The following is a 14,690-nucleotide window of genomic DNA, read 5'->3' as shown; positions in this document are numbered from 1 at the left end:
GTCTCAGATAGATACCTTGCATTTAATGCCAGCTGTAACCGAAATAGGATCCCATGGTCTTTGACAGCTGAGGGTCAGGCAGGCACACTTAAGCACCACAACTAGAAATAGCCAGCTGGAGCATCCCTCCTACTCCTGAAGAAAGGTGTCCAGTCTTTCTCTAGTCACAGACCAGAGACAGAGGCTAGAAATGGAGTCCTGCCTACTGAGCAGTCTCTGACACTGGGTTTGACAAATTGAGTCACCAGCGATAGGCTGGAAGAGTAATGATCAGACTAAAGGGGCTGAGATTTACCCAGGCAAAAACAAAGCGTAAGCATGTGGTTTTTAGAAAAATAGGACATTGGTTTGCTTTCAATATGAATCCTGATTCCATTTGATTCGACTGTGTAAGAAAAAGCACGTGAATCTATGAATCTGGATTCTATACCATTTTCTAGAAGACCAAAATCAACATACCCCAAAAAGCATGGAAAAAGTGGAAGGAAGGGGAATGAGCAGCCTGTTAAAACCAAACTGGAACTAAGAAGGAAGTAACAGAGAATCACATCTTCATCTGGAATTACTCTGAATATTATCAACACCTGCTACTCATAGACAATAATACCAACAAAAAATAAGAGCTGACTTACACTACCTATTTCTAGCCAGGTGCTGTTCTAAAAGCTTTCCAGGCATTAACTGATTTTAACTCATTTGACCCCCCGAACAAGTCTGTGATCACAGAGAAGTAACTTCCACAAAGTTCTTCCTAGGGGCAGGGTGAGGGAAAGAAAGCTGGGATTTGAAGCCAGCCTGCCTGCCTGCACAGCCTGCCTATCTGCACAGTCTGTTCTCAAACCACGAGTAGTCTCCAAGACAAAGAAGCGGGAGAGGACACCTACTACTCCTATATTTTAACCTCGAACCTTGCATGGTAATAAATTTCTATTTTTAAAAATCTGCCTGCCTTTATACTATCAGAAGCTTATTACCTAGTAGTACAGTCTGTTCTAAACAAGCTATCATCAGGAAGTAGAAAGGCAAACACTGTCTGACCCAAAGGTGCCATCAGTTGCATGCGCAGAGAAAAACAGCTGCCACTGAAACTACAACAGCCTAGGAGGACTCGGTCACACCAGCTTCCGGCAGGTTGGAATCTTCTCATTCCTGCTGAGGAAGGCAGCCACTTCTGGCTTCCAGGTACGCTTCCTGGCATGTGATGATGGGCAATTCTTTTGCATGTTTCTCAGCAACAAAACTAAACATGGCTGAACACACTTAGGTGTTTTCCTCTCTGGGTAACATAAAGCACTTGATTGTAGCACTGCAAGAAAAATTTCAAACTGCAATCATTCCTACCTGAATGTTCTTCACACGCACACACACACACACACGCACACACACACACACACACACACCAAATTTACCCTTCTAGTCCTGTTTTCCATTTGTTTCTTCATTCACAAGCTGTTTGTTTTTACTTCCTTTTTTGTTTTTCTTTTAATGCTAAATCACAATGTAATCTTAAAAAAACACTTTCAAGAGCAGGTAAACAATAACAGCAGAGTGTGTAATGTGACTGTCCTCATCAGAGTATGACAACAGAATCGAACCCAGGGCTTCGAGCACACTAGGCAACCACTCTACCAACCCAGCTACACCCCCAGCCCCAGCATTACATACTAAGTGTTAATTGTTCAAGGCAAGGTGTGGTGGGGCACACCTCTGACCCCAGCACTAAGAGGCAGAGGCAACAGGACTGCTCCAAGTTGGAGCCAGCCTCACCTACACTGAGTTCCAGGCCTACATAGTAGCACCCACCCCAAAAAAAAAAAAAACCACAAGAAAATTACAAAATATTACCAAAAAAATTACAAAAGTTGATTTTTAAAATGGCAAAGTAAACTCAATCACGATCCTTCGGTGGCATTCCTAATTCCCTGCTAGCTTCCTGGGCACTTAACAGAAAGTGGATTTAAATATTAACAGAACACACCCTAGTGCAGACAAGACAAAGCCTGTGCTCCAGGTACAATGAAGTCAAGTAACTGCAGGAACCAACAAGTTTGCATTTCCTTGACTGAATTCACACTTTTCACAGAACAAACCACTCTTTTCCTGCCCAGAGGGAGTAAAAAGACAGACAGACAGACCCGCCCATCTCTGAAGAAGGCTCTAGCTTTAAACCACAGCTGCAAAGTGACTTGGGAGCAAAACAGACCTCACCAGGGGGAAGACTTCTCTTAAAGACAGTAATTCCCTTCACAACACACAACAAGCAGGATTATAGGACAATAAAAAATAAGTAAAACTTTAAGCCATCAAGTTTTCTAAGAAACAGTAACTGGCCTAGCCAGACTGCAACTAAATTAAAACTGTCTCACTACTACTTTAAATAGGTCATCCTATTTATGAAGGGAAATGCTCCTCTTCCTCCCACTCCATTCCTCAGGGGCCATCACTATTAAGAGTTCCTGGTTTATCCTTCCAGAAATTGTCTGTGACCACAAATATTTTTTTGTAGTGCATTTAATGTCCTAAACCTTGCTTCTTTCTTACTTCAGACACAAAAGACAAATCTTTTTCAGTTCTTTGAATACATGTGGAATACACCTGCAGAACTTAAGAAAAACGGCATTTTTAACATTATGAGGCTGAGACACACATGAAAGCACTGAGAAAAATAAGGGGTCAGATTTATTTGCCGGGAGTTTTAGAAACCTAGAGACAGTAATGTTTATAGTAGATGGGTAGTTTCTATTTTCGTAAGCAACAGATGAGAGCAGTGAGGTGAGAGGTGACATGGCACTGGGCTATGAAGACTCTAAATGTCAGGGTGAGTTCAGACTTGCTGTGATGCACAGAGAATCATGGCAGGTTCCTCAGCAGGGAACAGAGGGGCAGAAAGACATTTGTTGATTGCATTTATTTATGTATTGCAGGGGGTGTGCATGCCAAAGCACACACATGTGGAGGTCAGAAAACAACTTGAAGGAGCTGGTTCTCTCCTTCCACCATGAGGGTACTAAGATCAGGTCATCAGCTTTGGCAGCAAGCACAGGTGAAGAACCAGTTCAAAGTGGGGTAAAACTAGGGAAAGAACGCCTTACAACTGAATCACAGGGCTACTGAGCAAACCAGTGATGACTGACGAGGCAAGATGCTGGGAGGGGAAATGGGAATGCAGAATACAACTGAAATGTCACAAACAATGGAGATACAGGTTTGCAACATCCATTGCAGTCGGGTATGTAAACAGGTGCTATTGCTGCCAGGCCTGCTGGCACACATCTGTGATCTCTGGCACTTAGAAGTCTGAGGCAGGAGTTCAGGGCCTGCCTAGATTACAGAGAATGTTACTGCCAATGATAGAAAGGCTAACCAGAGAGAAGAGCCAAGATTATCTAAAATGGAAGGAAAAGTAAAGTCATTTCTATTCACTGACCACATGATCCTACAAAAGAATCCACAAAAAGCTATTAGAATCAATACATTCAGTAAGATTGTAAGATATAAGATCAACATATAGGCTGGGAATGTAGCTCAGTTGGTAGAGTGCTTGTCTAGCACGCACCAAGCCCTGGGTTTGAACCCCAGCACTACAAAAACCAGGCACAGGTATGGAATCTCAGCAATCAAGAGGTGGAGGTAGGAAGATCAGAAGTTCATCCTAGCTGGGCATGGTGGTGCAACACCTGTGATCCCAGCACTCGGGAGGCAGAGGCAGGCAGATCTCTCTGAGTTAGAGGCCACCCTGGTCTACAAAGTGAGTTCCAGGCCATCTGGGGCTACAGGGAGACCTTGTGTCAAAAAGACAAAAAAAACTTCATCCTCAGCAATAAAGCAAGTTTGAAGCCAGAGTGAAACCTAAGCTCAAAAAAAAAAAAGTAATAATAATAAAATATCTTAGAATAAATTTAACCAAAGAGGCAAAAGAGACATATACATGAAAACTACAAAATATGGGGCTAGAGAGATGGCTCAGCAGTTAAGAGCACTGGCTGCTCTTGCAGAGGACTTGGGTTCAATTCTCAGCACCCACATGGCAGGTAACAACCATCCATAACTCCGGTTCCAGGGACTCTGACACCCTCTTCTGACCTCTGAGGGCACTGCACAATACACAGGTATACCTACCCACACGAAGGCAATACATTCATATGCATAAAATAAAAAATAATTAAAATAATAAAAAAAACCCCTACAAAATGGAGCTGGAGAGATGACTTAGCAGTTAAGAGCACTGGCTGCTCTTGCAACATATCCAAGTTTAATTCTCAGCACCCACATGGCCGCTAACAACCATCTAACTCCAGTTCCAGGGGGATTGAATGCCTTCTTTTGACCTCCACAGGCACTACTACACAACACAGGTACATTTACATACATGAAGGCAGTACACTCATACACATAAAATAAAAATAGTAAAATATTTTTTAAAAAGCCTACAAAATATGTAAGACATTAAAGACCTAAATGACTAATAAATATACCCACATTCACAACTGGAAAACTGAAAATCAGTTGTGCATGTCTAAAGAGAAATTTATTATAGGAAATGGCTCACATGTCTGTGGAGGCTGAAGGTTCCCAGCATCAACAGTTAGCAAGCTGGAGAGCTAGCTGATCAACACTGTAGTTCTAGTCCAAGTATGAGGCCCAAAGGACTAAGAAGTAAGAAATAATTATCTAAGTTGCAATGTGAATATGAAGTTCTGAGAACAAGGAAACCAATGCCCGCTCCAAAGTGAAGGCAGAAGCCCACAGTCACAGCTCCAGCAGGCAGGTGGAGAGGCAGTAGGCACTTCCGTCATGTTCAGGTCTTCAGATGCTTAGATTGCGCCCATCCCCATGAGGAATGGCAATGTGTACTGCTCGATCTATGATGCAGTATCACTCTCATCCAGGGACCCACCCATAGAAATATCTGACCAAATGTCTAGGCACTCCTTGGCCTAATTAAATTAACACATAATCATTAATCATTACGGACTCAATATGATTACAATAACTATGCTACCAAAATGATCTTCGAATTCAATGTACTCTATCAAAGAGCCAGTGGCCCCAAGAAGGAAGATCTCCAGTTCTAGGCCAGTCTGAGCTAAATGGTGAGATCCAATATCCAAAAATTAAATAAATTACAATAGCCTATCTGTAGAAATAAAAACAAAAACAAAAAACTGATCCTCAAATTCATATAGAATTTCAAGGAACTCTGAAGAGCCAAAACAATATTGATGATTCAGTCAGTAAAGTGTCCACCATACAAGTATGAGGATCTGAGTTTGACTCCCCACCCCCAACAATCTAGGTAAAAAGCTGGGCATGTGGCGCATAGCTATATGCCAGTGCTTGGGAGGTAGAGACAGGAGGATCCCTGAGGCTTGCTGGCCAGCCAGTCTAGACCAGTCTACAGCCCCAGGTCCCAGTGAGAGGCTCTGTCTCAAAAAGCAAGGCTCTTGAAGACCACCACCAGAAGTTGATCTCTGGCCTCTACATGCACATGTTCATGTACCCCTACACACACACATACACATACCCACAAATTTGTATATACATACATCCATACAAATAAATTAAACGTTAGAATAGACACTGAAGCAGGCATGGTGACTCATACAGTAACCCCTGCTTTGAGAGGTTGAGGGAAGAGGACTGCAGTGAGAGTTCAAGGCCAGTCTGAGCTATAGGGTGAGACTTGTCTCAAAAAAGAAAAGAGACATGAACAAAAACAGAAGTGTGCAGCGCAAGTTCAGAAATAACTAACGTATGGACAGTGAACTGATTTCTGACTCAGGTGCCAGTATTGTTTCATGGGGAAATAGTTTCTTCAACAAATGGTGCTCAGGCACATTAACACCTACAGGCAAAAGGATGACACTAACTGTGCACCTATACTAAGTTAACTAGAAAAAAACAGATCAATAACTAAATACAACACCTAAAACTGTAAAACTCTTAGAAACCAGAACCAAATCTTTACAACCTTGTGTTCGGCAACAGATCGTTATACCTAAAATACTAGCAATAAAAGAAAAAAGCAATACCAACTTTAGAGGCTGGGTTGTATTTCAATGGTAGCACACAAGACTCTTGGTTCTCCATTCCGCCCCCGCAAAACTAGTCTAAGTCAAAACTAAACACTTGTAGAGCAAGGGACATTATGAAGAAAGTGAAATAACCTATAGAATGGAAGAAAATATTTTTAAATCATGTATTTGACATGTGTCTAGCATCTAGATTTTACACACACAGACAAATAGACACAGACATACACACTTTTAAAAATCACCATGGTAAGATATCATTTTGCATTAAGGAGAATAGCTATTATAAAAAAAGGAAAAGAGAAAACCAGAAAATCCCAAGTGTTTCGTGAGGATACAGGGAAACCCTGTGCCTTACCGGTGGGCATGTACAATGGTATGTATAGCTGCTGTGGAAAACAGTCTGGCAGTTTCTCAAGAAGTTAAACACAGAATTTCCATGTCTCATCAATTCCACTTTAGCCAAAAGGTGGAGATAACTCAAATGCCCGTCAGCAGATTGAATGACTCTGATATAGTAATAAGTCATTCCTTCATATCAAAGGGGATTACCTCCAAGACCCCATAGTTACCAAAATCTATACAAGCTCAAGTCTTTCATATAAAATGGCTCGGTTTCTGCATAACCTGTGGACAACTTCTTGTATTTACACCCAATACAGTATTTTTTTATGTTTTTGAGACAGGGTCTCCCTGTAGCCCTAGTTGACTTGGAACTCACTATGTAGACCAGGCTGGCCTCGAACTCACAGAGATCTGCCTGCCTCTGCCTCCCAACTGCTGGGACTAAAGGCATGCACCAACCACACCCAGCCCTAATTTGTCTTTTAAAGACAAGAGTACTGCTTTGTAGCATGTGCTGGCCTAGAACCCCTGCCTTGGCCTCTTAAGTGCTGGGAAGTGCTGGGATGACATGTGTGTACCACCATCCCCCAGCACTCAGGCTACCAGACTCCCAACAGCAGATTAAGTTGGCTTTGAGTAATAGTCAACCTTTTTTTTTTTTTTTTGAGACAAGGTCTCCCTGTAGCTCTAGTTGGCCTGGAACTTGATATGTAGACCAGGCTGGCCTTGATTTGCTTCTCTCTCCCAAGAGCTGGGATTAAAGGTATGTGCCACCACACATGGTTCAATCTTCCTTTATATGCAGAAGTCAAAATCATGAAAATATATAGTCCCAATGAACACATTTAACACTCAGCATATCTCAACCTTCCTATCAGTTTTTGGAAACTGGAAAATGAATTATATACCATGAACAGTGACAGTGCTGGTGTGACTGTCAATTACCATGATCATGGACAGTGCTGGTGTGACTGCCAATTACCATGAGCAGTGACAGTGCTGGTGTGACTGTCAATGAAGCAACTTGGCCACTGATGGTAAAACGAAAACCTGTACTATAAACGTAAAATAATGACCCCTCTGCCCTACCAAATTTCCCTCGTTTGTGGTAAAAATACTGTAGTAAAAATACCCCAGGAGAAAAATGCCTGTTACAAATGTAGAGTTTCTACTTCCCAACTGTGTCGCTTTACAAGTTCTCCTTCCTAGAAATACCTAAATTTTACTGCGAGCTGGAGGAGAAGGCTCAGTGGTTAAAGGGCTTACTGTGCTTGCTTAAAAACTGGAGCTTGGAAACCCAGAACCCACATAAATGCTGGGTAGGTATGGTGGCACACCTGTAACTTTAGTACTCAGAAACCAGAGACAGGGGATCCCTAGAGCAAGTAAGTTGGCTACCAGTCTAGTCACATCATTGAGATCTGAGTTTAACTGAGAGACCCTACCTCAATGAATACAATGGAGAGAGATCAAGGAAGACACCCAACATCAACCTCTAGCTGGAGCCTCTAGCCTCTAGAACCTCTAGCCTCCACATGCACGCCCCCACACATGAACATACACATACATGCACCCCTACACATGAACATGCATATACAACATGCATGCTCAACACCATGTGTTCTAGTTTCATATATGTTACTGTGATAAAATACTTATCAAAAGTTTCTTTGGGAGAGAAGGGTTTATTTGGCTTATACACACATCATCATCAAGATAAACAAGAACTGAAGGCAGGAACCTAGAGACTGGTGCTGAAGCAGAGACCATGGAGGAACTCTGCTTGCTGGCTTGCTCAACTACTTTCTTATACAGCCCAGGCCTTCCTGCCCAAGACTGGCACTGCTCACAGTGGACTGGGCCCTCCCCCATCAAGCAGCAATCAAGAAAATGTCCCAGACATACCCATAGGCCATTATGATAGAGGAAATTCCTCAACTGAGGGTCCCTCTTCCCAGATGACTCCAGTCTGTATCAAGTTGACAAAAACTAGCCAGCACAGCACGTGAGAAAAAAGAAAAAGAAAAAATGTACAGAAATATGCTTCCATCAATAACCAGCTGCACACTAGCAAGTATTGCCATGCCTGGTCTAACAACCCCAGGGGCAATAAGTGTGCGGTCAGTAGTAGAGAAGGTTGGTGCTTTAGTGGCACTGTAAAAGTAGAGGGTAGAATGGTCTCCAACTCACGACAGAAATGCAGATTTGGAAGCAGGTAACAAATGGTTAGTCCTCAGAAGAGAAAAAGGTAGAAACAGTAACAGTCATGACCGGAAGATCCAAGGGAGCAGGGAGGAAGCCAGCTCCAGCACACAAGCACAGGAGACACCAGACTTCGGCCTCGGACTGCAACAAGTCAGAGAATCTACTACCTGAACCAGGTACTGCGCGTGCAAGGTGAAGAGGCTGAGTGAGGGTGCAGTACAGTGGTACGGTGCTTACCTAGCACACCAGGAGCCATAGGTTCAACACCCCCGGTATCAAGAAGAGGAAAGAAAGGACAAGCAAACTAAACAAAAACCACTTTAGCCAGGCCTGCTATAGTGTACACCTGCAACCCCAGCACGTGGGAGGCACAAGCAAGAGGATTGCTCCAAGTTTGAGGGTGACCTGGGCTAAAAAGTGAGACATAGTATCAACCCCCCCCAAAAAAAACAGAACAAGATGGTACACATTAAGTCTATATATTCCCCCCAGGGCTAATATTTATTTTTAAAAGTTGTGAAAGATGCAGTCAATTTAGAACTGAGGGCAGTTTTGTCTGTGAGGAGACTGGGGCAAGTGACTGAAAAATATACACTGGAAAGATTTTTGGGAAAAAGAATAACTGATGAAAACTATAAACTCAAATTCTAAAACAAACAGCAATGAAGAACCCTTAAGGGGTCATAAAACCGTAAAATAACACTACCACTAACAATGACAAACCAGGTGTGGTGGCACACGCCAGTGATCCCAGCACTAGGGAAGCCGAGGAAGGACTGCTCAGAGTTCAAGGATAGCCTGAGCTACGTAGGGACACCCAGTCTCAAAAAAAAAAAAAAAGGACAACAAAAAAATCTTATTAAAAACGTTATCTGGGCCAATAAGACGGCGTCGTAGTAAAGCACTTGCTATGCAAGCTGGGCAACCTGTGTTCAGTCCCGGCAACCCATATAAAGTTTCAAGGAAAGAACCCACTCCACAAGGTTGTCCTCTGACCTCCACATGTGCACTGTGGCAGGTACCCCCCCACACACACATCGTGCATACACACAATAATAATAATAATAAAGTTAAAAAAAAATTTTTTTTTCACATGGCAGCTAACAACTGTCTGTAACTCCAGTCCCTGGGGATCCGGCAGCCTCTTCTGACCTCCACAGGCATTGTACAACACGGTGCACTTACCTACATTCAGGCAATACACACTTACACATAAAATAAAAATAATTAAAAAAAAAAAACTCCTTTCATAAGCCTCACCATCAGGCACTTGGCAGATGCTGATTTCTTTCGTTTTCTTTCATGTTGTGTTTTGTTTTGTTTTTGAGACAGGGTCTCCCTGTAGTCCCAAACGGACTGGAACTCACTCTAGACCAGGCAGGTCTCAAGTGCTGGGATTAAAGGCGTGTGCCACCACACCCATCCAGCAGATGCTTATTTCTAAAACCGCTAAACAAACAGCTGCTGCCTGGTCAGACGGCCATGGTCAATCAGCTCTGTCCTGCTGGAGCCCAGGCTGGCCACACAACCCCTCATCGTAAGAGTTCTGCAGAAACTGTTCTTGCTACGTCAATCTTTGCACTGGAAATTAGAAACCAACCAGCTGAGACTTAATCCTGGACTTTCCAAGTCTTCTACATTAAATCTGAATCACATTATCAAATAGGCTCTGTAGCCCAGTCTAGCTTGGTGAGTTCCAAGGCAGGCCTCAAACTCAAAGCAATCCTCCTGCCTTGGTTGTCAAGGACCAACCCCATAAAGTGACACAGAGCAGGGAATCTCTGTATGACAGGGGAAGTGGCACCATTGACAGGAACTGCTAGGGCTGTGGTGGGCACACAAAGCCTATTTTCTAGAAAAAGACCAAAATTGCAAGACTGTGCTGAGCCCAACTTCAGCTCTCAGAGATGCTATTGAAACACAAGCATTTTGAACTGGGAGATGATATGAAAAAGGGCCAAATTATCTAGTTCTAAGGTGACTTTGTTCTGAACACAATAAATCATGAGGTTATAGTCACTTAAAAAAAAAAAAAAAAAAGGAAGCAACAGGTGGATCTGGAAACCTGGAAACAAATAAGACTTTCCACCTGCACAGGGTGAAAGAAAGTGGTGTTGTCACGGGTTTCTGAGTGTTTGCTATTGCTGTTCTTCTCAGGATTAAGGACTCATGTACAGCAGAATGGGAATTTCACCTTTAAGCTTCTGAAAGGTTAATGTGCAAGTGAGTTACCCAGGGAATCTAGTAAAAAGGCAGAGTATGGGCTAAGTACCTGGCTCAATTGGTAGAATGCTTGCTTAGCATGTATGGAACTCCTGGGTTTGGTCCCCCAAACCCCAGCACTGCATAAACCAGGTATGGTGGTCCAGCCTAGGCTACACAGTGAGTCCTATGAAGGCCTGGACTAAAAGTGAGACCCATTCTCAAACAAGGAGGAATTTGATTTAGCAGGTCTGAGGTGGAGGTTCAAATGGTGGTGTGCTTCGCAACATGCTCACCTCCTTGGTATAACAACCACCCTTGTGTTTCAACCTATCAACACGAGGTCACTGAACAAATGGAGAGGAGACAGACACAACAGCTGAAGGGCAGTACAAGCTGGTCCTCACACACTCAACTCCCTACATGCTTTTTTTTTTTTTTTTTTTTTTTTTTTGTCTTTTTGAGACAGGGTCTCCCTATAGCCCCAGCTGGCCTGGAACTTACTATACAGACCAGGCTGGCCTAGAACTCACAGAGATCGTCCTGCCTCTGCCTCCCGAGTGCTGGGATTAAATGCGTGCACCACCATGCCTGGCTCCTACATGAGTTTTAGAAGAGATTTTATTTTTATGAGTGTTTTGCCTGCATGTATGTAAGTGCACCATGTGTATGCAATCTCCACAGAGGATAGAAAAGGGCATCCAATGACGCCCTCTTTTTAACTCTGGAACCGAAGTTAAAGGTGGGTGTTAGCTGCCATGTGGGTGCTGAAACCAAACCCAGTCCTTTGGAAAAGCTGTAAGTAGTCTTAACTGCTGAGCTGTCTCTCTAGCTCCTTCCTACATGTTCTAATTCCAGGTGATTTGGAAGCTATAGGTCCATGAATAGCAAGTGAAGTTTGTGGAGGTTGGGCTAAAATGGAGAAACAAGAAGAAAGTGAGCAGAGACACCACCTAGACCAGGGTTTCTCTAGTGCCAGAGACCACATTCTGGGACACAGAACTCTTATCGAGGCCTACCCTGCACAAGGCACTGTACCTAACTACATGACAGCAATATCCTCCCAGACAACCACAATCAAAAACGTCTCCAGACATCTTCAAATATCTCCTAGAGTACAAAATCCCTCTTCAGAGAGAACCACTAGTCTGGGTTTAGATCACAGAAATAAGGAGGAAGAAGGAAAGTCTAATTCTTTCATGGAAATAAACAGGAAAGGGGAGATGCTGGGGAAAGAGTGGACAAAACAGGAACGGCTTTAAACAGCGTGAGCTCCAGTCAATCAGAAAAGAATGTGACATACTTAGAAAGACTGTAGGGGTGGGCTTGGTAGAGACGCTTGTTGCCAAATCTGATGGGCTAAGTTTGATCCTCAGAAACCCACACTGTAGAAGGCTGGAACCAACTCCCACAAATTGTCTTCTGGCTTCCATACATGTGCTTAAAACACACACAAACACAGTAAGTGTAAAAAAAAAAAAATTAATTTGTAAGTGCTTGAAACATTAGCGAAGATCCTGAGAACACATTAAGAGAACAGGAGCCAGGTGTACACCACACCTGTCCTGTCACCCAAGCACTTGGAAGATGGAGGCCGGAGGATCAAGAATTCAATGTCATCTTCATTATCATCAGTCACATGGTGAGCTCTAGCTCAGCCTAGGCTACATGAGCTTGTCTCAAAAAAAAAAGGGGGGGGGGGGGGCTAGAGAGATGGCTCAGTGGTAAGAGCACTGACTCTTCTTGCAGAGGACTGGGGTTTGGTTCCCAATGCCCAAATGGCAGCCAGCAGCAGTCTATAACTCCAGTTCCAAGGGATCCGATGCCCTCTTCTGGCCTGAACGGGGACTAAATGACATGGGTACACCTAGATAATTCATGCAAAACATTCCTACACGTACAAAAATACCCCCCTCCAAACAAAAAGGGAGGGAGGGAAGGAGACAGTGTGCCAATATATATGTGAGGCAGAGGTAGGCAGATCACCAAGTCTGGAGGGAAAGCTACATTGCAAGACCTTGTCTCAAAAAAAAAAAAAAAAAAAGGAGGAAAAGGGAGAAGAGAAGGAAAAGGGGACAGAGCTCGGGGTAGAGTGCCTGCCTCATATGCTGAAAGCTCTGGATTGGATCCCCAGCACCACAAATACACAAAGTAAAAATACCTGCTTTGAGCCAGGCATAGTGGCTACACACCACCATGTAATCCCAGCACTTGGGAGGCAGATTTCTGTGAATTCAAGGCCAGCCTGGTCTACTTGATGAGTTCCAGGCCAGCCAGGGCTACACAGTGAGATTCTGTCTCAAAAACTAAAAACAAACAATACCCCCAAAACACGGATAGGAGCTGCAGAGATAGCTCAGAGGTTAAGCGTTCTTACTGTTATTGCAAAAGACCCGGGTTTGGTTCCTAGCTCCCACATAGGGTGGCTCAAAACTTCCTGTAACGCCAGTTCTAGGGGAACCCATGTCCTCTGGCCTCGGCAGACACCTGCACACACATTGTGTACATAAACACAAGAACACACACACAAATAAATAAAAATAAGTAAATTCATCTTTTTGAATTCATCTTTTTAAAAAAAATTATTTATTTTTTTAACCTTATGCATATGAACGTACTGACTGCTTGTATGTACTGAACCTGTGTCATGCAGTGCCCATGGAAGACAGAAGAGGGTGTCAAATTCCCTGGAACTGGAGTTAGACAGTTGTTAGCCACCTTGTGGGTCCTGGGATTAGAACCCAGGTTTTCTGTGAGAACAGCCAGTGCTTTTAACTGCTGAGCCATCTTTCCAGCTCAATAAATCTTTTTTTAAAGAGAGGATAGGAGGGGACTAGGAAGATGGCTCAGTGGGTAAAAACCCTTGCCACACAAGTGTGAGGGCCCAAGTTTGATTTTAAAGAATCCACATAAAAGCCACATGTAGTTTGAGTACCTGCAATCCCAGTGCTCATTCTTACAGGAATCCCTCACAGCACAAGGGCCAGCTAGCCTGGAATAATGCAGAGGAAAATGAAAAAAAAAAAAAGATCTGTCTCAAACAAGGTAGACAGTGAGGACTGCCACCCAAAATTGTGCTATGGCATACACAAGCCCACATTCAAACACACACACAGGGGAGGCTGGAACTTGGAGCTGTGTATGGTGGCATAAGCCTGTAACCCAAACACTAGAAAGGCTAAAATAGGATGGAATGTTTGAGTTCTAGGCGAGTGAAACCCTGTCTCAAAACATGTATGTGTGTGTGTGGTGTATGTGAGCTATTACTATTATCAGCATCATTATTTTATTTAGAAAGTATCTGCTATGATCCGCTATTAGTTTAAAAACTTCTTTGATTACAGGACATGGTGTCACAAGCCTATAATCCCAGTACTTAGGAGGCAGAGGCATCAGCACATCATCAGGATCATCAGGAGTTCAAGGTCGTCCTCCTCTACACAGTTGGAGGCCAGCCTGGGCTACTTGAAAGTCAGTCTCAAAAAAAAAAGGTTATTTTGATGAAACAGAACACATAGAGTCGCCTGGTAAGAGCTTATCTATCAACCTGCTTGAAATACTGGGCTCCAGTAACTGTGGATGAAAGAGCAGTTGTGGAGTGAGAAGACTGACTGATGTTCCAAAAATCACAAGGAGCTGAGTGTGGTGGCTTAGGTCTATAGCCCCAACACTACGGAGAATGAGGCAGGACTATTGCCACAAGTTCCAGGCTAGCCTTGCCTACAGAGTGAGGTACAGTCTTAAGAAAGGAGGAGGGGTGAAGAGACGGTTCAGTGGTAAAGAGCACTTATTGCTGTTGAAGAGGACCTGGGTTCAGTTCCCAGCACCAACATTGTGGCTAATGATGGTTCTTAACTCCAGTTTCAGGGAATACCACATCCTCTTCTGGCCTCTGCAGGCATTGCA

The 14,690-nt window shown here is 43.5% G+C and overlaps 1 protein-coding gene across 4 annotated transcripts in view; it reads right to left on the bottom strand.

Annotated features, from left to right (window-relative positions):
• Usp28 (ubiquitin specific peptidase 28) overlaps nt 1-14,690 on the bottom strand; it is a 71,637-nt gene that overhangs the window by 53,818 nt on the left and 3,129 nt on the right. The gene's annotated exons all lie outside the window — the stretch shown is intronic.

The sequence above is a fragment of the Nannospalax galili genome, unplaced genomic scaffold (genome assembly GCF_000622305.1).
Source record: "Nannospalax galili isolate Female #2095 unplaced genomic scaffold, S.galili_v1.0 scaffold335, whole genome shotgun sequence".
Taxonomy (NCBI): domain Eukaryota; kingdom Metazoa; phylum Chordata; class Mammalia; order Rodentia; family Spalacidae; genus Nannospalax; species Nannospalax galili.
Note: the sequence above shows the minus strand (reverse complement) of the source record. Positions and strands in the feature narration are given on the sequence as shown.